Raw genomic sequence first — 26,292 nt, 5'->3', positions numbered from 1 at the left:
CAGCCTCCTGGGTTCTGTGTTGTGAATATCTTCCAAAAGCATGTTCTAAGTGGTGAGCTCCTTGGGGACAGAGGGCAGGTCTCTCTACCTCTGTGAACCTCACACACCTGTGGCCCGTTGATGGGTGTTGATTGATGGGTGATTAAAAATGGAAACTTGCTGCATCACCTGATTTCACTTTCCTGATAAGACAGGGAGGTGAGTGGCACTTTCATCTATTTTTTGCTTAGAGTGCTGTTTCAGCAAAACCAAGGCTGAATGGAGCACCAGAAGAATAGAAATTACAGGGAAGGGTGTGCTTTTCTAGGCCCATGTTGCAAAGTGATGATAAAACACACAACTACCCTTCCACTCTTAGCTCAGAAACCACAACAAATGGAGGGGACTGTGGGCAGTAATTAGAGGCTGAGTGAGTGAGCAGTCATCCATTAACGCTAAGACAATCTCATCAAAGGAAATCAGGGCAGAGAAGAAAGGCTCCCTGAGTTTGCTTTGGGAGAACGGATGGAGAGTTATGTCCTAACTCCTACACGTACAAGGGACCTGGCGCTGGGTTGGACCATTCAAATATTAAAGTGAGTAATTATATGTTGTGGAAGAGCCGACCTGGTTTCTTAGGCCACATCCATTTCTCTGGTGGGTGGTAGGTCTGCAAGCGGCAGGGATGCCAAGTTTTCTCAGCTCTATTTTCATGTGGGACTGTTAGAATAAGACGGAAGAGCACAGTCTGAAAACACAAAGCGAGTCCCTGTGATGATCCTTTGAGTAAGGCTGGCAGGCTTCAACCAGAGCTGCTAATCCTTTGTGGATGAATAGCCAAGACATGGAACAAGCGCTGGTGGAGGAACCGTCTGGGTGAAAATGGATTTACTGGATGAAGAGGCACTGAAGGCAGAAGGAAGGCGAGGAAGCACCTACTCTGAATGGTTTGGCAGACCTCACAGTCTGTATTTCCCAAGGACTGCACAGGAGCACCCAGGGATCTCTGAACCCTAGAAGAAGTCTAGGTTCCTGTCTTCTGCCTTGGCCTTGGCATCAGCACCCTCCGTTAAGTGAGATGGTATTTTTCCTTCACCCCACCAAATCGACTAAATATCCAATTCAGTGAAATAGTCCCTGGTTACCTCTGAAATGGGAGCTATGGGGATGGGAGGTACCAAAGAGGAAGAAGTTGCATCCCGACTATTTTCAGTCAATGGGATTTGACCATTAAGGTGCCAGGTTTGGGAGTGTCTCCTCATCCTGTGACTGGGTGGGATACGCCTTGGGGTGAGGACCACCCAGAGAGCTTCTCAGGGGTCAGGGTTCCCGAAGGTCAAACCAGAAATCCCTGTAGCTTCACCTTTCTAAAGGTTCTAGAATAGGTCCTGCTTACAGTGAATCCTCAATGGTCTCAGTAAGAGACTTGTGCAAAATGTACTTACCTCACCTTTCTTTTTGTTACTTTCTCACGTGTCTGACTGGCCTGGAGTTCACCAGCTTGGTAAAGAGAGAGAGCTAATTAGTGAGAGAACAATGTGCCCACTGCCTGTTTTTGTCCCTCTCTATGGACATATGTCAACACATAGTCCTTGAATTGTTTTAAAAGTGCAAAAAAACCATTTTTAACAATTATTTAAAAATTGCATTTAACACATTTTTTATATTGAGATAAGATTTAATTATGTATTTTTAGTTTTTTATATAGTTTCAAAATGAGAAACATTAGTATTGTTTTATTAAAGAGCATTTATGCATTTTGCCAAGTAGTAGTGAAGAGTGTATATTAAGCTACCCAGCACCCACCTCCAGGTCTGCAGAATAAGGCACTACAGAGGGTCAGGGGACCTGCTTTTTTTTTTCTTTTCTTTTTTTTTATATTTAACTTTTTTTATTGTATAGTATAAAATATATACAAAGCAAAGAAATAAAAAAGCAATAGTTTTCAAAGCACTCTTCCAGAAGTAATTACAGGACAGATTCCAGAGTTTGTCATGGACTACCATACGATCCTCTCAGATTTTTCCTTCTAGCTGCTCCAGAATATAGGAGGCTAGAGGGCTTAAATATTTTTTTATCATCACAGTTGACTTTTTTCCTTCTTTTTTTTTTTTTGTGAAAAATAACGTATATACAAAAAAGCTATAAATTTCAAAGCACAGCACTACAATTAGTTATAGAATATATTTCAGAGTTTGACATAGGTTACAATTCCACAGTTTTAGGTTTTTACTTCTAGCTGCTCTAAAATACTGGAGACTCTTTTAGTCAATTTAATGATTCAGCAATCATATTCATTTGTTAAATCCTATCTTCTCTGAATAACTCCACCATCACCTTTGATCTTTCCATCCCTCTCTTTAGGATGTTTAGGCTATGGCAATTCTAAATTTTTCTTACTGGAAGAGTCTGTCACTAATATGGGGTAGGGCAATGGAACATATTTTTAGTAATATTTGTTCATAGAAGAAAATTTAGAAAAACAGAAAATTATTAAAATAATTTTTTAAAATCTCTCATAATGGCACAAAATAGAGATAGCCACTGCTACTTTCAGTGAAATGCTTCCAGTATTTCTTCTGTGCTTCCCCCACTCTTTTGCTTCATAATTGAGATTTATAGTATATATATATATATATATATATATAGTTTAAAAAATTTATCTTTTATTTTGTTAGATTGTAAATAGTGGCAATAAATACTTCCTCATACACTTACACAACCACCACCACAATCAAGCTATAGTGTTTTTACATCATCCCCCAAAGTCCCCTGTACCCTTTTTCTGTCAGTTTCCCAACCCCCAGCTCCAGGCAGCCACTGGTCTGCTTTCTGTGCTACGGTTTAGATTTGTTTTTCTAGTGTTTCATGTATATGGAATCAATCATACAGTATGTATTCTTTTGTACCTGGTTCTTTTGTTCAGCATAAAATTTATACATGTTGTGGCAACTATAAGTAATACGTTCTTCATGACTACTGAGTAGTATCCCATTGTATAGATATACCACAGTTTATACATTCACCTGTTGATGGAAATTTCAGTTGTTTCCAATTTTATAAATAAAAAGCTCTTCATAAATAAAGCTCTGTGAACATCCATGTACATGTCCTTGTTTATACACGTTTTCGTTTCTCATGAGTAAATACCTGGGTCATAAGATAGCTATGCTTTTAACTTCATTTAAAAACTTGAAAATGTTTTCCAATGTTGTACAACTTAACAGCCACGTATGAGAGTTTCAGTCCCTCCACATTCTTGTTAACACTTTGTATGGTCAGTCTATTTAATTTTATCCATTCTAATGGATGTGCCATTATATATAGTTTCATTTAACATTATATCATGGTTGTTGCCCATGACATTAAATATTATTTGAAACATTTTTTTGTGGCTAATATATCATTATATGGATGACCCATTCTTCATTTAACCATTTCCCCACTTATGAACATTAGATTGTTTGCAGTTTTCTACATAAATAATGCTGTTAAAACATCTTTGCCCAAATAAAGATTTATTTTCTTAGGATAAATTATACCAGTAATAGTGGGGAAAAATTAAAATACAGATAAATAAAAAGAAAATGTCATCTACAATTTCACCACCTAGAGAAAACTACCTTTAATATTTCATCCTCCCACTGAGCTAGCTAACCAGTTAACCATCTCTCTATATTTTAAGAGCCCATGGTCTTTATTCACTTTGCTACACTGCACCTCCAAAATATAAAATAAGGTCAGTTTTTTTCTTTAGCTATCTTTATTTCTAAAAAACAAGAAATAAGATCACAGGGAAGTCTGAACCTTTTTAGGACTCTTAATACATATTGCTAGGAGTTCATTTCTGGTGTTTGGGGGCAAGGAGATAGGATTCTACCTCTTCAGGCTGTTCATTGGGCAATTTTGGATGCTTCTAATGGAAAGGGTCAGAGTCTTGAGGATAATAAAAGCTCTAGAGATACTATTTCTAAAAACTTCAAATGGACTTTTAGCTTCCTCTACAAGAGGCTCAATGTACATAACTAGGAAGCAAAAAAGAAGCTGCTTCTTTCAGGCACCCCACACCCCCTGACCAAGTATATATATTTCATGTTCTACAGAGCCTTCTGATAGAATCCTCCCATTTTTGAGCTTTAGAAAGAATGCATTGCTAGACACACCCTCTCCCAGATCCAGCACAGGAAGGAATTTCCTAAATGTTGGGTGTGTGCTAAAAGCAAAGAGGCTCTGAGCTAGTCTGTGGGGACAGGTCTTGACAGGTAAATGTCTCACAGCAGCAAACTTGTGAGCATCCATGGAAGACACAGAGTAGAAAGCGCCATTCTCAAGAGGGTAAAGAACGGAAGGACAGTGAAAAATTAGTTTCTTTTTCATCCATGAAGTTCTAGTTGTAGGCATCTACAAGCAACAGTGACTTCCTAGGCAGGCTCAAAAGCAACACTTAGAAAATGTGAGACAATATTGCCTTTGCTTTCCTATGTTTGGCACTAGAGTAGGTGCTGTATGTTCACTAACAGTCACAGTGATCATATGAGGTTGGTAGTTTTATTATCCCAATTTTGTAGACAATGAAATAGAGGCTCAGAGAGGCTAAGTAACTTGCTTGAGGTCACACAGCAAGTAAAAGTGTGACGCAAACTTCTCTGACCAGACGCATATCATAGGGCCCAATCTATTCCAGTAATTTTCCCATTAGGTCCCCTCCTCCATGATAACCAGTTCTCAGAACAGTGCCCCAGTAACACCTCTGCTCTGCTCACTAAAGCCACACCTGCATCTACAGCTCATCAAGCTGGTGCTTTGGAAAGTGTAAGGATATTAGGAATAGGAGTGACTCCCCAGGGGCCCCAGGTGAGGAAGACAGCATCTTGTAGCACAGAGAACGGTGGAACCCTGGCCTGGGATTTAAAAGGGCTGCCTTCCACTGTGAGATCTGCTACCAACAACCTAATGACTGAGGATGGGTCACTTGACCTCTCGAGATCTCTGTTAGCTTATCTGTACAATGGAAGCATCAGCGCGTATTCAGCATTCATTTCCCCATGTGGTTATAAGGGCTCCCTTTTCGGTCCTTGTGAGGATTAATTGAGGCCATTTGAACACGGAGGCGCTAGAGCTGGCCGGCAGCCAGAATAGGGGGACTCTCCCTCTTTCTCCCGCCTCTGCTATACTCCTCCTCAGCACTGCGCCAGGCAGCTGGAGATGGGCTGTCACATAAAACCTACCGCCAAACTCTAACACAATCAAACCGACTTAAAAAATCCACTTACATTCTAATACATTTATTAGTGTACCTGGGTTAAGCATTCCCCTTCCTCCAATCACAATTTTTACCCTGTTAATTTATCCACCGAACTCTCTTCAAAAGGTACTGCAAAGGAAAGCCAGGGTTCACTCAGCGCGAAGGATCCCAAATGCTGAGTCAACGAGGTTTTTATTTGGCTTCTGTGAAACCAGACACTAGGGAAGGGAAGGGGGAACGTGGAGGAGTTGGCCAGAGGTCAGGGGCAGGGGCCCAGGTCTGTCTCTTTCGCATTCTCATTTTAGAGCCTGACACAGGCATGTGACGAGGGCATGGCGTCCCGTGACAGGCGCCAGCTAGTCCTGCCGCAGAGCCTCGGGTGGCGCTTCCGCTACCGAGGGACAAAGGACGATCTATCATTCGCTTAGAAAAAAGCCTTGACCTTGTACCATTGGAGAGAACTGAACACTCTTCATTCAGCTGCCTCTCCCCACCTCCCCCCCACCCCGACCCTGAAAAAAAAAAGACTTCCGGTTGCTGCTGGGGCCACTCGCTGTTTCCAGAGACATATACGCGGCTTTGTCCCCTCAGGTTCCTCAGTCTGCTGGGCCTGGACCGGCCTCGTCAGCGGTGCCACGGTACCTCCTTGTAATAAAAGGCAAGGCTGATTTAGAACAAGATTTGCTCATTATTTAGCCAGAGAACAAGTGTGCGGCCTGGAGGGTAGTTTCAAAGAGATCCCCAAAGCACAGCTCAGCCTGAATCTGCAGGAACCCTGGTGTCCTTGCCTCTAGCTCTTCCTCCTCCACGTTCTTCTTTACCGTTTCTCCCTTTCATTCCTGTCGTGGAGAACTTAGCAACAGTATTCGGAGGGTTGGAATTTTTTAAAGTTTCCCACAATACTTGTAGAACACTCTTTACATTCACCGATTTGGAACAAAGAACAAACTGGAATGAGCTCCTACTTCTAACATGCCTCTCTGATTCAGGGTGACATTACCAGAGTTCTTAGAAACAGGGTTCAAAGAGTTTGCTTCTATTCTGTTTATTACAGATAGGACGTCTTGCTCTGACATCTATTGTTTGAAAATAGTCTTGGTCCAAATGTGTAAGAATAGTTAAAACTAGGTGGAGAGAAAATAAAAATAAGTATACAGAAGATAGACACACATTATATATACATATGTATGTGCACATGTGTTTGTGTGTATAACTCACACACACATACCAAGATTCTTACTCTTGTCAGTGGTCTTTTGAACTCTTTTTGCAAGACAGAGATACAGCTTGGACTCATAGCCTCTGAGTTTTTATTGCCTCATATTAATGTTCATCTTGGAATGTCATAGCTCTATGCCAACAGTATGTAGGCAAAATAATAATAATAATAACTAAAATCTCCTAAACACTAATGGAGCATCTACTTTATGTTAGCTGCTTTCGCATGCAATCTCTCATTTAGTCCTTATGACAGCCCTCTGAGCTGGACATTATTAAGCTCGTGTTCAGAAAACTTGAGTGGCAAGCAATGGCCTACCCAGGATAGCACAGCTAAGACATGGCAGAGCTAGGATTTGAACACAGGTCCTTAACCTGACTCTAGATCCAGTGCTCATTCAACTAAGAAAGAAGTGAAGCTACTTCCCTAACATCACAATTATGAAACATGGATTTTTTTTTCTCCATTGGGAAGATGGAGTCCCTATAACCTGCTTTAAGACCTCCCTGACACAGAGGAGAGAAGAGGAACTTGAAGAGATCACTCAATTCATTCTCACAGTCTCTTAGAGACTCATGCCAAGGCAGAATAAGGCTCTAGAAGAGCCAGAAAGCCTAGTCCAATGCTCTCAGCCTCTGGGTGACCCCTCTGTGCCCCCTCTTCTTTGCACCGCCACTCTTTGCACTCAGCCACACCCAATGCTGGTGCCTGGGCCCAGCAGAAGCACTTGCTCCCTTGGCTCCCTCTTGGCCTCACCTCTGAAAATGAAACACCACTCCCCTTCTTCAAGGCTCATGCAAGTGTCTGGGTTTCTGTGAATCTTTGATAAATTCTCAGGCAAAAGTCATCAGTTAGGCTGTCTGCTTTCAGGGCAATTTGCACTAAATTATGGCAACTATCACGTGATATTAAAATGAACTATTTCTGTTTCTTTTTCATGTTCTGGTTTGCTAGCTGCTGGAATGCAGAATGGTTTTTAAAAGGGGGAATTAAATAACTTACAAGTTTACTGTTCTATGGCTGTGAAAAGTTCCATTTAAAATAAGCCTATAAAAATGTCCAAATTAAGGCACCAACAAGAGGTTACTGTGGCAGTTAGATTCAGTTGTCAACTTGGCCAGATGAGCGTACCTAGTTTTGTTGCTACAGACATGAGCCAATGGTACGTGAACCTCATCTGTTGCTGATTTACATCTGCAGTCAGCTAGGAGTCGTGCCTGCTGCAATGAAGGACGTTTGACTTAATTGGCTGATGCTTAAATGAGAGACCGCAATGTAGCACAGCCTAAGCAGCTCGGCATTCCTCATCTCAGCACTCGCAGCTCAGCCCAGGCCTTTGGAGATGCAGAAAGAAGTCACCCCGGGGAAAGTTGTTGGAACCCAGGGGCCTGGAGAGAAGGCTGGCAGAGACCATCCTGTGCCTTCCCACGTAAGAAAGAACCTCAGTGGAAAGTTAACCGCCTTTCCTCTGAAGAACTGACAAAATAAATCCCCTTTTAGTAAAAGTCAATCCGTTTCTGGTGTGTTGCATTTCAGCAGCTAGCTAACTAGAACAGTTACCTTCACTCAAGAAAGGCCGATGGTGTTCAAAGTTTCTCTCTCAACTGGAAAGGCACATGGCGAACATGGTGAACATGGCACAGTCTGCTAACTTTCTCTCCAGGCTTCTTTCATGAAGCTCTCCTTTCTTCATCTCCAATGGGCTCAGGCTTCATGGGCTCTTGTGGCTCTAAAAGAGACTCTGTCCAAAATGTTTTCTCTTTTAAAGGATTCCAATAAACTAATCAAGACTCACCTGGAATGGGTGGAGTCACATCTCCTTCTATTCAAAAGCTAATACCCATAATTGGGTGAGTCACATCTCTGTGGAGATAATATAATCAAATTTCCAATATACAGTACTGAGTAGGGTTTAAGAGAAATGGCTAACTCTACGTGATGGATCACGATTAAAACATGGCTTTTCTAGGGGACATAATCCTTTCAAACCAGCACAGCTGGTGAGGTCTCTAAGGCAAGGAATGAGTTGTCTTCCTGAGTGCCTAGTACAGGTCCTCAATAATGGTTAGTTCAACTGAATGGAATTGATTTGAATTGAATTAAATTGACTTACCAATACAAAATTCAGGCATGCAAGTGATGAATATTTCATAATATGTCTGCAATATTAAAAGGCCAAAGAACTGATATTCTCATGAGCCACATCCAGGTTAGCAATTCATGTGTTCTGCATGTAAGGAAGCCACAGCTGGGCACACAAGGATTATAATTTTGTGATACAAAAATGTGACATAATTTTGTGATACAAAAATGTCAGGAGTTTTATTTATCATTTCCTCATTACTTCATTCTAGCCTCAATGATCAGACAATAATCACAAACTTCTTGGTGCTTGGTACATATCATCTCATACCACCTTCCGACCTCCTTGTGAAGCAAACACTATTAAAATCTCACTTCTCAGATGGGAAACTGACGCAGCTCAAGGCTCAATTCCCCCAACGTCTCACAGATAGTCAGGTGTGAAACTGGCATCTGAGCCCAGGCAGCCTGATTTCAGAGTTCAAGCTTTTCACCAGCACACTAATTTGCTCAAGCAAACACTTCTTTACATCTAGTTTAATCCAAATTATCACATTTTTAGCTCTTGATTTCCAGTTGCATCCTCTGTGGAAAAGGCAAAAAGATATTCAGCACTCTCCTTATAATCACACCATGAATAAGAAAAGACAGTTTTTAAGTTATTTCTGAGTTTTCTTTCTGCAGTTTAAATCATTGCATTTAGCTTAACATTTCTCCCCAGAACGTTTCCACCTCTTACTTAAGCAACCCACATTTCTCAGAGCACATTTTATCTTTTTTTTTTTTTTTCATGGGCAGGCACTGAGAATTGAACCTGGGTCCCTGGCACGGCAGGTGAGAACTCTTCCTGCTGAGCCACCGTGGCCCGCCACACTTTATCTTTATGATAGATTTTCCAAATTGTGAAGCCCCAAACTGGACATGAGACTTCTCCAGATAAGGCCTGGCCAGTACTATATGTGGGAAAAGGATTCAGGAGTTTTATTTATCATTTCCTCATTACTTCATTCTAGCATTATTTTCCATTGTATTTCTAGTAGTTCTCTTATCACCGACTAATTTTGTTATTGTGACAAAGTTGTTAACTTTGAAAATCCCACATTTTTTTTTTTTTTTTTTTTTTAAAGGAAAGACAGAGAGAAGGAAGGAAGGAAGGAAGAAAGGGAAACATCTTTAAACATTTTCTTGTTTTATTGTATTTTGTTTTTCCGTTTTTTGTTACATGGGCTGGGGCCGGGAATCGAACCGAGGTCCTCCGGCATAGCAGGCAAGCACTTTGCCCGCTGAGCCACCGCGGCCCGCCCCCACATTTTTTTTTTTAACTATATCTCTTTTAAAGTCATTTCTTATCTTGTATTTGTGGTATGGATCTTTTTTTTTTTTTTTTTTTTTTTTAAATTATCAAAACTTTTCTGAAAGGGTCCTCTTCAGTTTAGTTCTCAGTTTCTGAGATGGTAGCAAGTCTACCCAATGTACTATCATCCACCAAACACTGGACCCTCGTTCTGAACTCCATCATGTGGGTCACTGAAGAAAACATTTATTTAAACCTCCTTTCCCACAAATATTCTTTTTTTGGCTTCCAAGTAGCCTGGGATGGGTGAGATTTGTTTACATATCAATCCTCTCCAAGAATTACAATTGATTATCTGCACTTTATGTTGACCTATGCAGAAATAATCAAAATTCATTTCCATATCTGAAGAAATACTGATGTTTGGCCACTAATCAGTTTCTGGAGGACAACCAGAGTCAAATTTATTCTGAATACAGGAGGAACAGCAATGTTCTCTGGAAGCAAAACTTTGGCTGGGAGATCTGGAACTTACTAAGAGTTCTGTCCTTTGTCCTTATCCTAGACTGGTATTTCTTTTAGTTATTGTTAGGCAAAGAAAAATTACAATCTGGTAGCAAGCCAGGGCAACTATAAACTGAAGTACTGGAAGTCTTTAAACATAGGTTTTTGTATTATTTATATCTTATCTCCTAAAAAGGAAAAGACGCTCTAGTGAATACAGACCTTTTTTAAAAGGAAGTTTCATGGATTTTTGCCTGTTTTGTGTTTGTGGGGTGATCCGAGACATGTTTTATGCCAATAAATCCTTGACCTGGCTGATCGTCAGAACCACCAGGGGAGCTTTGGAAAATTCTTAAGGTTGACCCTTACAGCTTCCTAGCTTCCTGAATTGCTATCTTGGTGTTGGTGTTGAGAGGCGGGGGCTGAGTATTTTTACTTTTTAAAACTTCCCCAAATTGTTAAATCAATTCTGGCAACTCCATGTAATGGAGTACCATGTAGTCATTTTTAAAAAATGAAGTAACTCTAAATGTACTGATATGGAAAGATCTCATATTAGCCATGAAGAATGTCATATTAGCCATGAAGAATGTATAATAAGTTTCCATTTGACATGAATGTGTCATGAATATAGGGATACTTATATATACTGTATATTTTACTGTATACATTTATATGTTTCACCACATCACCCAATAAGGAAGATTGCTTTCATTGCTCTGGTACCTGCAGTGTCAGACCACCTGTGCCAGGTGTTATGCCAATAGATGATGGATTATAGGGAAAGGGTCCCAGTGAAAGGACCAGTGTGGCTGGGGTCTCAGGGGACTAGGGACAGAGTCAACTTCCCAACTGGCATGGGAGTAATTCAGAATTTTCACAACCAGATGAGATTTAGTCTTACATTCGTGTGCATAAAGTTCTTAAGAACTTGAAGCTAGTGACCTATCAGTCATGTCTGGCTGATCTAACAGAAAGAGAATTTACTGGAAGGATTTTGGGGAAAATCAGCAGGCTTGAAAAGAGAGGATGGATACTAGCTGAAACCGCAGACAAGACCACACCACTGCACCAGTCCAGTGAGTTTCTTGCTGCCACCACCTCTGGACACTGGTTGCTGACATTGACACCACAGCCACTCACAGACTTTGGAATAGCATTGAGCAGATTATCCTGTGACTATTTAGTCATAAATATATCTGCCTCTCCCACTGGTCTGTGAGTTCCTTGAGCATAGGAATAGCATCTTTTTCATCTTCAGATTTCCAGCCCCCAGCCCAGTCCCTGACAGAGTGAGCAAAATGATGAATGGAATAAATGAGGCAACAGAATTTAATTGTTGGATATTACATTGATGTAAGTAGGGAGAGTCAGAGCTGTGTTCAGCTGTATGTATTACTTTCTAATAAAATGAAAAGGTGGACTTCCTTTTGCTTCTTCCATTCCTTCATTGATGTTTTGTTGGATGTGGTTTCAAAAAAACTATGGCTTGTCTGTCTGTTCTGTCTCTTTCTCTGAAATGAGCATTCTTTTCAGCAGAGCTTTGTTTTGTTGAACTATGGTTCCAAGAAGTGATTATCTTAATTTCAAATATTAGAACCAGATGAAGTGGGACTAGGGGTGAGTTACTGACCATCTCTATTGGGATTTTTGTTTCAATTGCCTTCATGTGTGAAAGAATGCCCAAACCCAGCTTTGGGGCTTTCCTGAGCAAGGAACTTGAAACCAAACATGGTTGTATTGACCAAGATTCTGGAGAGAAGAAACAAAAACGAAGCAATATCTTAATTGTAGTGGTTTTCATTGTGAGCCAGGCCTTGGGAAACTCTGTCAGAATGTTTTCAGGACACAAGTGGAGTTAGAGACCAGGAAGCACTGAAGATGAAAGATAATAGCACACTACCAACCATCATGGCAAAAAAACATAGATTGTCTTTATTTATGATGATATCTTTTCTACTCATCAAAACGGACCTAATATTGATTCATTATAAAAAGTATAACCCAAGAGAAATTGAGACCTCTGTTCAAGCAAAAACTGTACATGAATGTTTATAGGAGCTTTACTTGTAATAGACCAAAACTAGAAGTAAACCCAGATGTCCTTCAACAGTTGAATGGTTAAACATATTAAGGGACAGCCACACTATGGGAGGCTACTCAGCAATAAGGAGGACCCATCTATTGACCTACAGAACAATCTGGATGAATCTCCAGAAAATTAGGCTGAGTGAAAACAGTCAATCCCCGAATATGTGCATTTCATATACATGTCTGATTTCATGTATATGAAATGTCAAAATTGTAGAAATGAAGAACAGATTAGTGGCTATCAGGATTTAAGGAGGGGATAAGGATGGGATGGAAGTGCAAAAGACCATAAATGGGCAGCAAAATGGATTTTTGTGGTGATGGAAATGGTCTGTATTTTGTCTAGATCAATGTCAATATCCTGGTTGTGATATTGTACTATAATTTTGCAAGATATTAGCATTTGGGGAAACTCTGTTTTATTTCTTATCATTGCTTGTGAATCTGCAAGTATCTCAAAATAAAATGCTTAATAAAAAAGGGTCTAAGCACTACAAAGCTGTAAAAACAGAAAATAAAAATCGGAGAGACCAGAACTCTAAGCTCTTATGTTAAGCATTAAATTTATTTCTTTATTTCCTTGCAGCAAAAGAAAAAAGGAAAACAGAATAGATTACATGTTCTTGTTCTCTGATGGAAGCTACTGCAGCAAACTTTTTTTTAATTGTGAAAATAACATGTATACAAAAAAGCAATAAATTTCAAAGCACACCACAATAATTAGTTGTAGAAAAGATTTCAGAGTTTGGTATATGTTACAATTCCATAATTTTAGGTTTTTCCTTCTAGCTGCTGCAGGACACTGAAGATTAAAAGAAATATCAACATAATGATTCAGCAGCCATACTCATTTGTTAAATCCTATCTTCTCTGTTATAACCCCACCTTTTTCTTTGATCTATCTTACAGTAAACTTTTTAAGAAAGAAAATTTTCCCTGGAAGTCAATTCTAAAAGAGGAATGAACTTAGTCTTAATAACAACCCACAGGGCACAAAGTAAGGTCTACAGAGGCTAAGCAGGATCTGTGCTCAGGTGTTGCTGATTTTAATGCTTGATGATCCATAACTTGGTTATGGGAATCCTAGGGGGAAAATGCTACAACCTTTAGGGCTGGCCTTATACATAAGAGGAGTAGGTGCTCACCTAAAAACTCAGGGAACCAAAAACTTACTTCCTCTAGCCCAGATACATCTTTCCAATGCAATGTCTACAAATCCGTAGTTAGGGATGCACTTTTTGGGTTAAGAATTTTTGTTGTCAAAGTCCCCTTGGGGGGATGGTGAGAAAGGGGGAAAATTCAACTTCCCCAAGTGGAGAATTCTTGATATTCTCACAAGCAGTGGGGACAACCAAAGCAATAAATAGGCTGAGCCCCCAATCTTGGGATTTGTTCATAAGAAACTTAACCCTGCAAAAGATACTTAAAATTAGGCCTAAGAGTTATCCCCAAGAGAACCTCTTCTGTTGCTCAGATGTGGCCTTTCTCTCTCTCTCAGCCAACATGACAAGCAAACTCACTGCCCTCCCCCTCTCTACATAGCACATGACTCCCAGGGGTGTGGACCTTCTTGGCAACGTGGCACAGAAATCCTAGAATGAGCTGAGACTCAGCATCAAGGGATTGAGAAAACCTTTTTGGCCGAAAGGGGGAAGACAGAAATGAGACTAAATAAGGTGTGAATGGCTGAGAAATTCCAAACAGAGTTGAGAGGTTATCCTGGAGGTTATTTTTATGCGTTAAATAGATACCACATTTTTAGTTAAGGTGTAATGGAGAGGCTGGAGGGAATTGCCTGAAATTGTAGAGCTGTGTTCCAGTAGCCATGTTTCTTAAAGATGATTGTATAATGAGATAGCTTTCGCAATGCAACTGTGTGATTGTGAAAACCTTGTGTCTGATGCTCCTTTCTTCTACCTTATGGACAGATGAGTAAAACATATGGATTAAAAATATGTAGAGGAAAAATAATAGAGGAAACAAATGTTAAAATAAATTTAATAGATTAAAATGCTAGTGATCAATGAAAGGAAGGGGTAAGGGGTATGGTATGTATGAATTTTTTTCTGTTTTCTTTTTATTTCTTTTTCTGAATTGATGCAAATGTTCTAAGAAATGATCATGATGATGATATACAACTATGTGATGATATTGTGAATTATTGATTATATATATAAAATGGAATGATCATATGGTAAGAATGTTTGTGTTGTATGTTTGTATGTTTAATAAATAAAATAAACTTTAAAAAAAAGAATTTTTGCTGTCATGATTCTTCTACTGAAAATTCAGGGACTGGGCATTGCTCAAGTGATGTACCCAGAGGTGGCATCTAGGCATCTAAGGTCTTCAAGCATACTTGGAGAAAGAGTGTCATACCCTCTGCTTTCTCATCTGTAACTGGATGTTTCTTCTCATTAAGGGCAATTCCCAACCTTCGTCAGCTCCCAACCTTCTTGCTGCTTCAAGGACACATCTCCTACAAGTATCTCCTTTCTCTCTTGTCTCATAGCTTCCCCCTCCACTGGATCATTTGTATCAGAGGATTTAAATGCATTCTAGTATCTCCTATCTCAAAAAAGCCACTAAACTAAACCAACCAAACAAAACCCCACCCTCCTTGACTCCACAACACCCACCATCTATTGCACCATTTCTTTCCTGCCCTTTACAGCAAATCTTCTAGAGCTGTCCATAGTTCTGGTCTTCACTTTCTCACCTGCCTTTCTCTTCCCAACCCATTTCAAGAGGACTCCACACCTCCAAGTCTGCATAGTTGACCTCCATGTTTGTAAATCTGATGGTCACTTCTCTGGTCTCATGTTCTACTTCTCTCTGTATTTCTACACAGCTGCCTGTTCCCTACTTCATAAAATACTTTTTCCTCTTGTCTCCCACGACCCCTCATTCTTCTGGTTTTCCTATTATCTCAATGACTGTTGGTACATTCTAAAGTTGATTCGAGTTGTTGGAATACGTAGAAGAGCTACTGCACTTTGCTTGCTCCTTCTCTCTCAGCCCCTCTAACATTCAGAGTGCCCTACATTTGGGTATTTTGTCTTCTCTCTCTCCTTAGGTAAATCTAATCCAGTCCCATGGCCAATTACTATCAAATCTATGTTTTCAGCTCTGATCTTTCCCCAGACTCCCATAACCAAATATCCAAAGGCCTATGCATCTCTACTTGAATGAACAGTTAACATCCCAAATTCAACAGTCCAACCAGAACTCAAGATTTTTTCCTTAAAGCTGGCCCTCACCCACTCTCCCCTATGGAAACTCTGACCACCCAGTCGCTGAAGTTTGGTTATCCCTGCTTTCTCTTGTCTCATCCCCAACATCCAATGCATCATCAAATCTCATCAGCTGTGCCTCCAAACAGCTAGAATTTATACACAGTCTGAGTGTCCATCATCGCTCTCCTCTGTAGCCTTTAAGTGGTTTCCCTATCTCTATTCTCCATACATGCCCAGACAATTTTTCACACAGTAGCCAGAGTAAGACTTTAAAAATATAAATTGGATCGTATCTCTTCTTTGTGTAGAACCTGTTATTGGCTTCCCATATGAATTAACATAAAATCCAAACACACTGCCACAACCTACAAAGCACAAATCATCTTGTCCCTACTAACTCTTTCCCATTCCAATCTTCCCATGAGAGGTTCAGCTATGTGAGACGGGGAAGGACCACATCTGTGCTTTGTCCCGGGGGACGTATCCTCACAGCCTAGCACAGCAGGTGCTCAATAAATATTTGTTTGTGAAGCAATATATCAAAGATTTAAGAAGACAAATCTATAATTCTAGACTAATACCACCTCTGGGCCTCAGAATCCTGATTGAAAACCAGCAACCAGAACCCCAACTCTTCCTGGTTCGCTGTGAGAAAGAATGGAAAAAATTTCCTATCTTTAAAATTCAACACAACCGTTCTTTAATGGGTACTTTATTCTTTGTATGCAATGACACAAGACTCTTGAGTCCTTAAGCAAATGTTCAGTTTGTGCCTTCTATGTCTTCGCCAGTGTGTGATTAGCAGCACATATTAAAGGATGCATGAGAAGGGGAAAGGACAAATGTGGGGAAAGAGATAATCATCTCCAAGTTAGGCAACAGCATTTGGTACAGCACATTTATACAGTCAGTGGGCTCAGAGAAGCCTCACAAAAGAACGCTTTCCCTTGAAATAGGAAGATACTATAGATCCACTGCCAAATCCACCGCCTGACTGCTCTGCTGTTGGCACAGCCCGAAGTTGATTCAAGTTGTCTGAACATACAGTGGATTTACTGCATTTCTTTATGTTTTTTTTTTCTTGAGGGTATTTTTTTTTAAACATTCTCTTGCATGCTTTGATCTGTGCTTCTTGCAAAGTAAAAGGATTGGGGAGGAGGGTGCAATACTCACCAGGCATTGGGCAATCATACCCTGGTCATTTATGGACAATTGATAACCAATCACTTTTTCTCATCCTCCTTCCCACTGCTTGCCTTTTTTTTTCTTTTCATCTGTAAATATTTGTTTTTACCACTAAAATAAGGTGGTGGAGCTTAAAAACCTCACCACCATTATTACATCTAAGAAATTTAGCAATAATTCCTTAATAGCAAATATGCCCTTACTATTAAAATTTCCCTGGTTGCATCATATATATTTTAATAATTGGTTTGTTTAAATCAAACTAAATTCACACATTGCATTTGACCAGTATGTCTCTTTTTAATCTAAAGGTTCTCCTTCCCTTTTTTCCCTTGTTATTTGTTGAAGAAACAAGATCATTTTTCCTGTAGAGGTACCCATATTTTGAATTTTTTTCTTATTGCAACCTTGTAGTAACATGTTCCTGCTCCCCTAAAATTCCTATAAACTGGACGTTAGATTTAGAGGCTCAATTTCTTGTGTGTGTGTGTGTGTGTGTGTGTGTGCTGTGTCTCTTGTGAAATCAGCTGTCAGAATCATTGCCTAGATTCATAATCCACTGGAGTTTTGCAAAATGGTGATATATTAGCTCTACCAGTACTTCTTCATTTATTACCTGGAATATTTCTATAAAGAGAAATTTCCCTCATCAATTATTTGGGTTGCCCAGAGGTACAGCTTGAATGGGAAATCACCAGCTTTAGCCACCACAATGCAAGAAATCAGGAATAATCCTTAAAAACATCTATCACAGAAAAATTAGAAAATGCATGTAAGTAAAAATACAAAGAACCCATAACTCTATTTCTCAGTGAGAAACACTGTTAATAGTCTAGTTATTTTTTTCCAGAGAAATATAAATATTTATGCATGTGTGGAAACTGTTTTAGTTTCCCAGCTGCTAAAGCAAACACCACACAATGGGTCAGCTTAACAACAGGAATTTACTGGCTCACGATTTCAGAAGCTAGAAGGTTTGCTTCCTTTTGGGTTGGGGATCTTCCAGCTTGCTGGCTACCTTTGGGATTCCTTGAATTTTCTGTCACATAATCTACAGAGTGGTGTCTTCTCTTTTTTCTCTTGGTATCCGTTGACTCCCAGCTTCTGGCCACTCCCACGGCTTTTCCTTCCACGACTTATTTCCTTTGCTTATAAAAACTTCATCCACATGGATTAAGGCCCACCCTCAATCAGCTTAGGTATGCCTTAACTAATAACATTTTCAGAGGTTCTATTTTAAATGGGTACACACCCATAGGACCAGGGTCCATTTGTGAGGGACATAATTCAATCCCCAAGAAGATCTTAACTATATTTAGCTTTTCTGTAACTTGTTTTCTTAATAGGAACCTTTAAAATTTCTTCGAAGACTGATAAATCAGTAAAAGGAAGATAAAAATAAAGTCCACTGTAAAAAACAAGCAACAGATATGAATGGGTTATTGTTCACAAAAGGAGAAGCACACATAACCAATATGAAGAGGTATTTATCCTTACCACTAGAAATTAGACTAAACATACAATTCCATTTTTCACTATTATAGAATTGGCAAAGATTCATAGCAATGATAATGTCCACTGTTTGCAAATGGTGAAGGAGTGAGCGTTATCAAACACTGATGGCGGTAGGGTGCTTCGGGGATGATCCTCCTGGAAGGGCCTTGGGCAATAAGAAGGCCTTGAGAATGAGTGTGATATTTGGTGCAGCAATATCATTTGCAAGGATTTATCTAAGGACATAAGCAGTGATTTGAGTTGCAATATGTGTGAAAACAAAGTAAGGCAAGAACATTGTGACACATCTGTAACACAATATATGATGGGGCAATTGCAATCTGTTTTAGAAGAGGGTTGACTGATGTAGGAGAATGTTCATGACATATTGCCATGTGGAAAAGGGAGATTGCAAACAAGGGTTAAGGCAGGACCCCATTTTCATTTGTACATATGTGCACCCAAATGACTGAAAGGAAATAAACCAAAGCATTAACAATGATAAATTATCCTGTGTGATGAGATTATGGGTGTTTGTTTTTTTCTTTGTGCTTTTCATTGTTCTCTAAGGTTAGTGTTTTTGTTTTTTTCTTTTAACTTTTTTATTGTATAGTGTAACATATATACAAAGCAAAGAAATAAAAAAGCAATAATTTTCAAAGCACTCTTCAACAAGTAGGTACAGGACAGATCTCTGAGTTTGTCACAGGTTACCAAACGATCCTGTCAGATTTTTCCTTCTAGCTGCTCCAGAATATAGGAGGCTAGAAGGCTTAAATATTTTTTTTATCATCACAGTCGACTTTTTTTCCTTCTTTTTTTTGCAAAAATAATATATATGCAAAGAAGTAATAAATTTCAAAACACAGCACCACAATTAGTTGTAGACCATATTTCAGAGTTTGACATGGGTTACAGTTCCATAGTTTTAGGTTTTTACTTCTAGCTGCTGCAGAGATTATGCATGTTTATTTTTTTCTTTGTGTTGTTCATTATTCTCTAAGGTCTTTCACACTGAGAAAGTATTACTTGGATAAATTAGCTGCAGAGGAGGTGGGAAGATATCATTAAAAAATTGTTTCTAAGAGAAGTACAGGCTGATATGGGGAAACCACAAATGAATCTAAGACTTTTATTCTACATAGACCCAACGTTCTGACACTGGACAATGGGGGGGTGGGAGAAGTGACCCTCAAAAGGCCCTAGGCTTGGATTGCCACTGTTTTGCCAAGTTTCAGTGTGGCCTGACTTCTCAAGACAAGGACTGAGGCCCTTAACTCCATGGCATTTTCCTTTTTCGACTTAGATCTCTGGCTTAGTGGTAGGAGAAGTAAAGGAAATGAGAACAAATCATTTTGCACAAGGAGGAAGAGGGAGGACAAGGGACAAAGGAAATGGTCTTGGATACTGAGTGCCTTGGCTTGGCTCACTTAGACTGCCTCAGGTACGACCCCCACAGAGAGAAAGCCACCAGTATCACTCAAACTCAGAGGCATGGGACAACTTTATGGACCCACTGTCAGACACAGACTGCTCAGCAGGAAGAAGCACAGCTGTCTGCAAATAAAACAAAGGGGCAGTTCACCTTGTGCTCTTAGTCCCCCTGAAACTGCTTTCTTTCCCCTACCTGAAATTTGCTCAGGGGGAGGAGGGGCGGATGGTAAAGGGGACTTAAAATTTATTTTTCTCTTTTCATGTAAAATTGGCTTGGAGATCAGAATGTTATATGCCAAATTATAAATGGAATGATTTGTATGTAAAATAGAACTAAAGCTCAAAATAGATGTAAAGATGGGAGCCATGACATAGTTGGGCAGGCTGAATGTTAGAAGGTGATGGTTCTAATGTTATAGAATCTTGGAAGAGGCAGCCTGAACACAAAGAACAAAGAGAATAGCATTCTGCCACCATAGGCTAAAGGTTAAGTAGTAAGACCTATTCAGTTTCCGGGCTGCTATGACAATGGGTTGGTTTAAACAATGAGAATTATTGGCTCACAGTTTTGAGGCTAGAAGTCCAACAAAGTTGAGGTGTCAGTAAGGCAATGTTTGATTCCCGAAGACTAGCCTTTTGGGACTGGCTACTGGTGATCCTTGGCCCTTGACTTTTCTGTCACATGGTGACATTCATTCTTTTCTCTTCCAGGTTCTTTTGACTTCTGGTTTCTAGTTCCTTGCAATGGCTTTCTCTCTAAAAAGCCTGCAGGAACAGGATTAAGGTGCAACCTTATTCAGTTGGGCTACACCTTAACTAAAAATAACATCTTCTTATACAGAAAGCTGTGGGTGAAACTAATGGAAAGGAGCTCAATGAAAAACAAATCTATGTTGGTTGAGCTCAGAAAAAACAGTGACCAGCAGATGGAACTTAAGCACCAATTTGAACAAAGCAAGATGAAATCACTAGATACTAGGTTGTTATCTTTTATGTGAAAAATTCAGATGATGGGATAAATGATGAACAACTCTGAAAAGTGTCTTCTCCATTTGGTAAAATCACATTTAATTCATGATGGAGGGTGGTCACAGCAAAGGGTTTGGTTTTGTATGTTTTTCCTCCTCCTCAGAAGCCAATAAGGCAGGTACAGAAATGAATGACAGAATTATGGCACAATGTATTTAGCTTTAGCTTAGTGCAAAGAAGAGCTCCAGGCTCACCTCATTAACCAGTATATGCAGAGAACAGCAAGTGTAAAATCTATGTCCAAACCCATAATCAACCTCTACCAGCCAGCACCTCCTTCAGTTTACTTCATCACAGCTATCCTGCAGAACCAGAACCATGCCACATACTGTCCTCCTAGCCAAATTGCTCAACTAAGCCCAAGTCCTTGCTAGACTGCTCAGGGTGTCAGACCTCATCTGTTCCAAAATATGCCCTGTGCCATCCACCTAGCTGCTCCTAGACCACCATTTGGTACTATGTGTTCAGCTTCTTCACAGATTCCATGAGTCATGTCAGCATGGCATGTTGCTAATACATCAACACAGACAATGGGTTCATGTTCTGTGGTGGTTGTTGCTGCAGCTGCTCCTGCAATTCACATCATTCTGCAGTATATATATATATATATATATATATATATATATATATATATATATATATATATATATATATATACATGCTCCAGGAGCTTGCAATCTTCAACAACATCTTAATGCACACCCTTAAATTACCATGCAGCAGCTTGCTGTTCATGCATAAGATCAGGAACTTTTGTCTGCTTCCATGTCCCTCCTCAAAAGCAAAAGCAAATGTTGGGAGGCACACCTATTTCCTCTTATTCAAGCCATATACCTTACCCTTGCTGGTAAAATCACTAGCATGTTGCTGGATATTGGTAATTCAGAACTTCTTCATATTCTTGAGTCTTCTAGACTTTCTCTGTTCTAAGGTTGATGAGCTGTAGCTGGTTCCTCAAGCCCACCAAGCTAAAGAGGCTGCCCAGAAGGCAGTTAACAGTACCAAAGGTTTCCCACCTGTTTAAAATGAATCATAAAAGAAACTCATGCTTCATCAAAGAAAAATATCTACACAGCACTGAACTTAAATATTGTGGAAAAAAATCCAAAATGTAAAATAAATAAATAGAAGATCCTTATGTGCAAAGCAAATGCAGGTTTAGAAAACAATGCTAGTTGTGCCGGTTTGAAATTGTTATGTACTCAAGAAAAGCCATGTTCTCTTTCCTAATTCAATCTTGTGGGACAAACTTATTGTTTAGAGTGGAAACTTTGATTGGATTGTATGCATGGAGATGTGGCACACCCAGTTGTGGGCATGCCATTTTGATTGGATTATTTCCATGCAGATGTGACATGCCCAGTTATGGGTGTGACCTCTTGATTAGATGGACATGTGACTCGGCCCATTCAAGGCGGGACTTGATTAACTTATAATTGATGTCCTTTAAAAGGGAAAACATTTTGGAGAAAGCTCAGACACTTGGAAAGCCATTAGAAATCAGAGCTGACATAGACAGACATTTGGAGTTGCTGGGAGTGTCGACGGAGATGCTTAGTTAGCCAATATGGAGAAAGCTTAGCTGCAGCCATTAGGACATGCAGAAGCCCCAGGAAACACCAGAAGCTGAGAGAGCTGACAGAAGCTAGACAGGAATGACAGCCTGGTAGATGTCATCATGTGCCTTTCCATAAGATGCTAAGCTAAGAGATGAAACCCAGAGTTCTGCCCTGGAACAGCTAAGTCAGACCCCCAGAGGCTTAGTGAGGAAACCACTGGAATCAGAAGCTGGAAGCACATCTTTTCATGTGTTTATTCACCATTTGAACATCTTCTCCAGAGAGACGTCTATTCAAATACTTTGTTACTTCTAAATTGGGTTGTTTTCACTGTTGAGTGTAAATATTATTTATATATTCTAGATACATAACCCTTAACAGATATTTTCTCTCATTTTGTGGGTTGTCTTTTTCGTTTGAATTTTTCTTTATAACTGCTTTATTGAGATATAATTCACATGCCATACAATTCGCTCATTTAAAATGTATAATCCAACTGCTTTTTAGTATAATTACAAGGTTTTACAACAATTATCATCATTTCTTGCCAGTGTCCTTTAAAACACAGAAATGTTTAATTTTGAAGAAGTCCTATTTATAAATTTTTATTTGTTGCCTATGCTTTTGGTGTCATATCTTAAAAAACATTTTCTACTCTACCCTAAGATCATAAAGATTTACTCATTTCTTCTCAAGAGTTTTAAAGGCTTAGCTCTTACATTCAAATCTATGATGCATCTTGAGTTAATTTTTGTATATGGTGTGAGGTAGGAGCCCAAATTCATTCTTTTTGCATTTGGACTTCCAATTGTCCTAAAACCATTTGTTCAAAGGACTGTTTTTTTGAAACTTGGTACCCTTGTCAAAAATCAACTGACTATAAATAAATGGGTTTATTTATCTATCCTTATGCAAGTTTTGAAACCATAACAGTTTTTTTTTGTTTCCCAGTATATATATTTATGTTTATAATTTTACTGTAGTCTATTTGGTGTACAATAACACTATGTCTAAAAAAACAACTACAGGTCTTAATTTAAAAAAATATCTTATTGCTAAAAAATGTTAACTGTTATCTGAACCTTCAAACAGTCCTGATCATTTTTGCTTGTGGAAGGTGTTGCCTTAGTGTTGATGGCTGCTGCTGGCAGATCAGGGTGGTGGTTGCTGAAGGTTGGGGTGATTTTGGCAACTTCTTACAAAGACAACCGTGAAGTTTGCCGTATCAGTTGACTCTTCCTTACATGAAAGATATCAAACATGCGATGCTATTTGAAAGCCTTTTACCCACAGTAAATTTTGAACTTCTTTCAAAATTGGGATCAGAAACCATACAGTTTTGATTACTGTAACTTTGTTTTGAAATTAGGAAGTATGATTTCCCCAACTTTTTCTTACATTTCAAGATTCTTTTGGCTATTCCGTAACTCATGGGTTTCTATTTGAATTTTAGGGTCAGCTTGTCAATATTTACCAAAAAAAGTGAGTTGGAATTTTTGTAGGGATTATGCTGAATCTGTAAATCAATTTGGGAAGTTTGTGTTAACGATAATTTCGTTGAATTTGCTAGCTCTCTTAATCTTACGTGTTGTTCGGTATTTTCTGTACATAGGATCATGCCATCTGTGAATAGAGAGTTTTACTTTTGCTTTCCCAATCTGGGTAACTTTTATTTCTTTTTCTTGCCTAATTGTTCTAGATAGAGCTTCCAATACAATATTGAATAGCAATGGTGAAATCAGGCATCTGTGACTGGTTCCAGATATTGAGGCAAAGCCTTTTAGTCTTTCACCCTCGAGTGTAATGCTATCTGTGGGATTTTCATAAATGCCCTTTATCATATTGAGGAAGTTCACTTATATTCCTATTTGATGAGTGCTTTTATTATGACAGTTGAATTTTGTTAAATGACTTTTCTGAGTCAGTTGAGATGATCATGTGGTTTATTTTTCCTTTGCTCTATTAATGTGATATATTACATTAATTGATTTTCTTATGTTGAACCACTCCCATTTCTGGGATAAAACCACTCATCATTGTGTATAATCCTTTTAATATGCTATTGAATTCAATTTGCTAGCATATTGTTGGGGCTTTTGCATCTATATTCTTAAGGGAAACAGATCTATTATGTTCTTTTCTTGTGATATATTTATCTGGTACCTTTGGTATCAGGGTAATGTTGGCCTTGTAGAAGGAATTGGGAAGTGTTCCTTCCTCTTCAATTTTTTTGAAGTGTTTGAGAAGAATTGGTGTTAATTTTTCCTTGGAGTTTCATAAAATTCACCAGTGAAGCCATCTGCTCTTGAATTTTTTTTGGTTGGGAGGTTTTTGATTACTGATTCAATCTCTTCACCTGTTATAGATCTGTTGAGATTTTCTATTTCTTCCTCTTACTTTTTTTCTTTAGAACATCCTAAGCAGGATTTTATTAGCAATTTTGTAAGCAAAGTTACATTTCATCTCTAAGTCAAATTAGTCAAAGCTTCTCCAGTATTTATAAAACATGATGGACAAGATACTACACAAAACCATTGCATCTGAAGTTTTTTTTTTTTAATTCTCAAAGATGATTGGAAAAGAAAGAAAAATTGTCTGCTGTAATAAAAAAAATCCACAATATAAACAGTAACCATTCCACTTATCACAGCTTGTTAAATTTAAAATTTGCGTTTAAAAGTTCCAAGATGGCTGTAGTTTTACAAAAATGGGCAGGTGGAAAGTTGCAAGCTTTATGTGCTTCTGGATATCAAGATTTGTTTCTATACAATAGCCACAGTTAAAAACACCCTGTTGGTATACATAATTACACTTTCTTAAGGTCATAAACCAGCAATAAACCATAAATCCTGCACAACTTGTAGTTCTACTTAATCACTGACTGGTACAGCTAATATGAGATAAGTGAAAAGTTTCTATGGTTTAAATGAACTCCTAAAACTATGATTTTTTTCTTTAATTTGGGTATTGGTATTCTCTTCCCCCACCCCCTTTCCTTCTTAGTCAAGACTTGCAGTGTTGTAAATCAGCCTCACAAATTATGTCATAATAACTTTTCTTTAAAAAATAAAGACTAAGCCTTTACACCATCATTTCTAGTGGTATATTATCTTGGCGTTTTATGTAGCACTTCAATTTCCCCATTGTGGCCCCTATCACTTCATTCATATCCCTTTTGACCCACTCATCTCCTTCATATATGATGTATCCACAGATGGACAAAGAAAGTTTACATTTTTGGATAAAGATGCAAAGTACACAAAAATGTTAATACTGATGCAAAAAATAAAAGAGAAATGGGCACAGGGAAGTTCTCAGCTCCCCTTGACCTGTTGGAGTGGTGGTTAACAGAATTATTTGAGATGGGATCTGTGGGGAGGGGATAAAAAAAGACAACAAAGTTTGCTGCTAAAAAAAAAAGTCAAATAAAAAAGACACCTTTAAAACCAATCCCTGGTTGTAGGCAAGGTCTCCAAAACCAGTACCTGGCGCCATTCCAACAAACAAATGGGGGTGAAGGGTGGAGAAAAAGTTCTCCAATCTTGTAAAAAAAATCTTGCCCTCTTACTCTGCCGCCTCCACTGAGGGTTGGGCGGGGGAGGCTTCTGAACTGAACTTAGGCTGGGCCTCTGGTGAGGGAGCTGTGCTGGCTGAGGACACTACAGGGACGGCGGGCTCCACTTGGGGTGACCCTGACCCGCAGTCCTCAGTGCCTTTCCCCGTCTTCTCAGCCTTCTATTTCTTCTTGAGCCAGTTTCAGTAATTTGCATGTTTCTAAGAATTTGCCCATTTCATCTAGACTGTCTAATTTGTTGGCATACAATTGTTCATGGTAGTCTCATAAAATACTTTTTATTTCTGCAACATCTGAAATATCTCCATTTTCATTTCTGACATTAGTTATTTGCATCCTCCCTTCTCTTTATCTGTTAGTCTAGCTA

The 26,292-nt window shown here is 39.1% G+C and overlaps 1 pseudogene; it reads left to right on the top strand.

Moving 5' to 3' along the window:
- The first annotated feature begins 18,454 nt into the window (after nt 1-18,454).
- LOC143651383 (polyadenylate-binding protein 1-like) lies at nt 18,455-23,584 on the top strand (annotated as a pseudogene).
- Nucleotides 23,585-26,292: the final 2,708 nt, after the last annotated feature.

This window comes from Tamandua tetradactyla, chromosome 12, assembly GCF_023851605.1.
Source record: "Tamandua tetradactyla isolate mTamTet1 chromosome 12, mTamTet1.pri, whole genome shotgun sequence".
Taxonomy (NCBI): Eukaryota; Metazoa; Chordata; class Mammalia; order Pilosa; family Myrmecophagidae; genus Tamandua; species Tamandua tetradactyla.
Note: the sequence above shows the minus strand (reverse complement) of the source record. Positions and strands in the feature narration are given on the sequence as shown.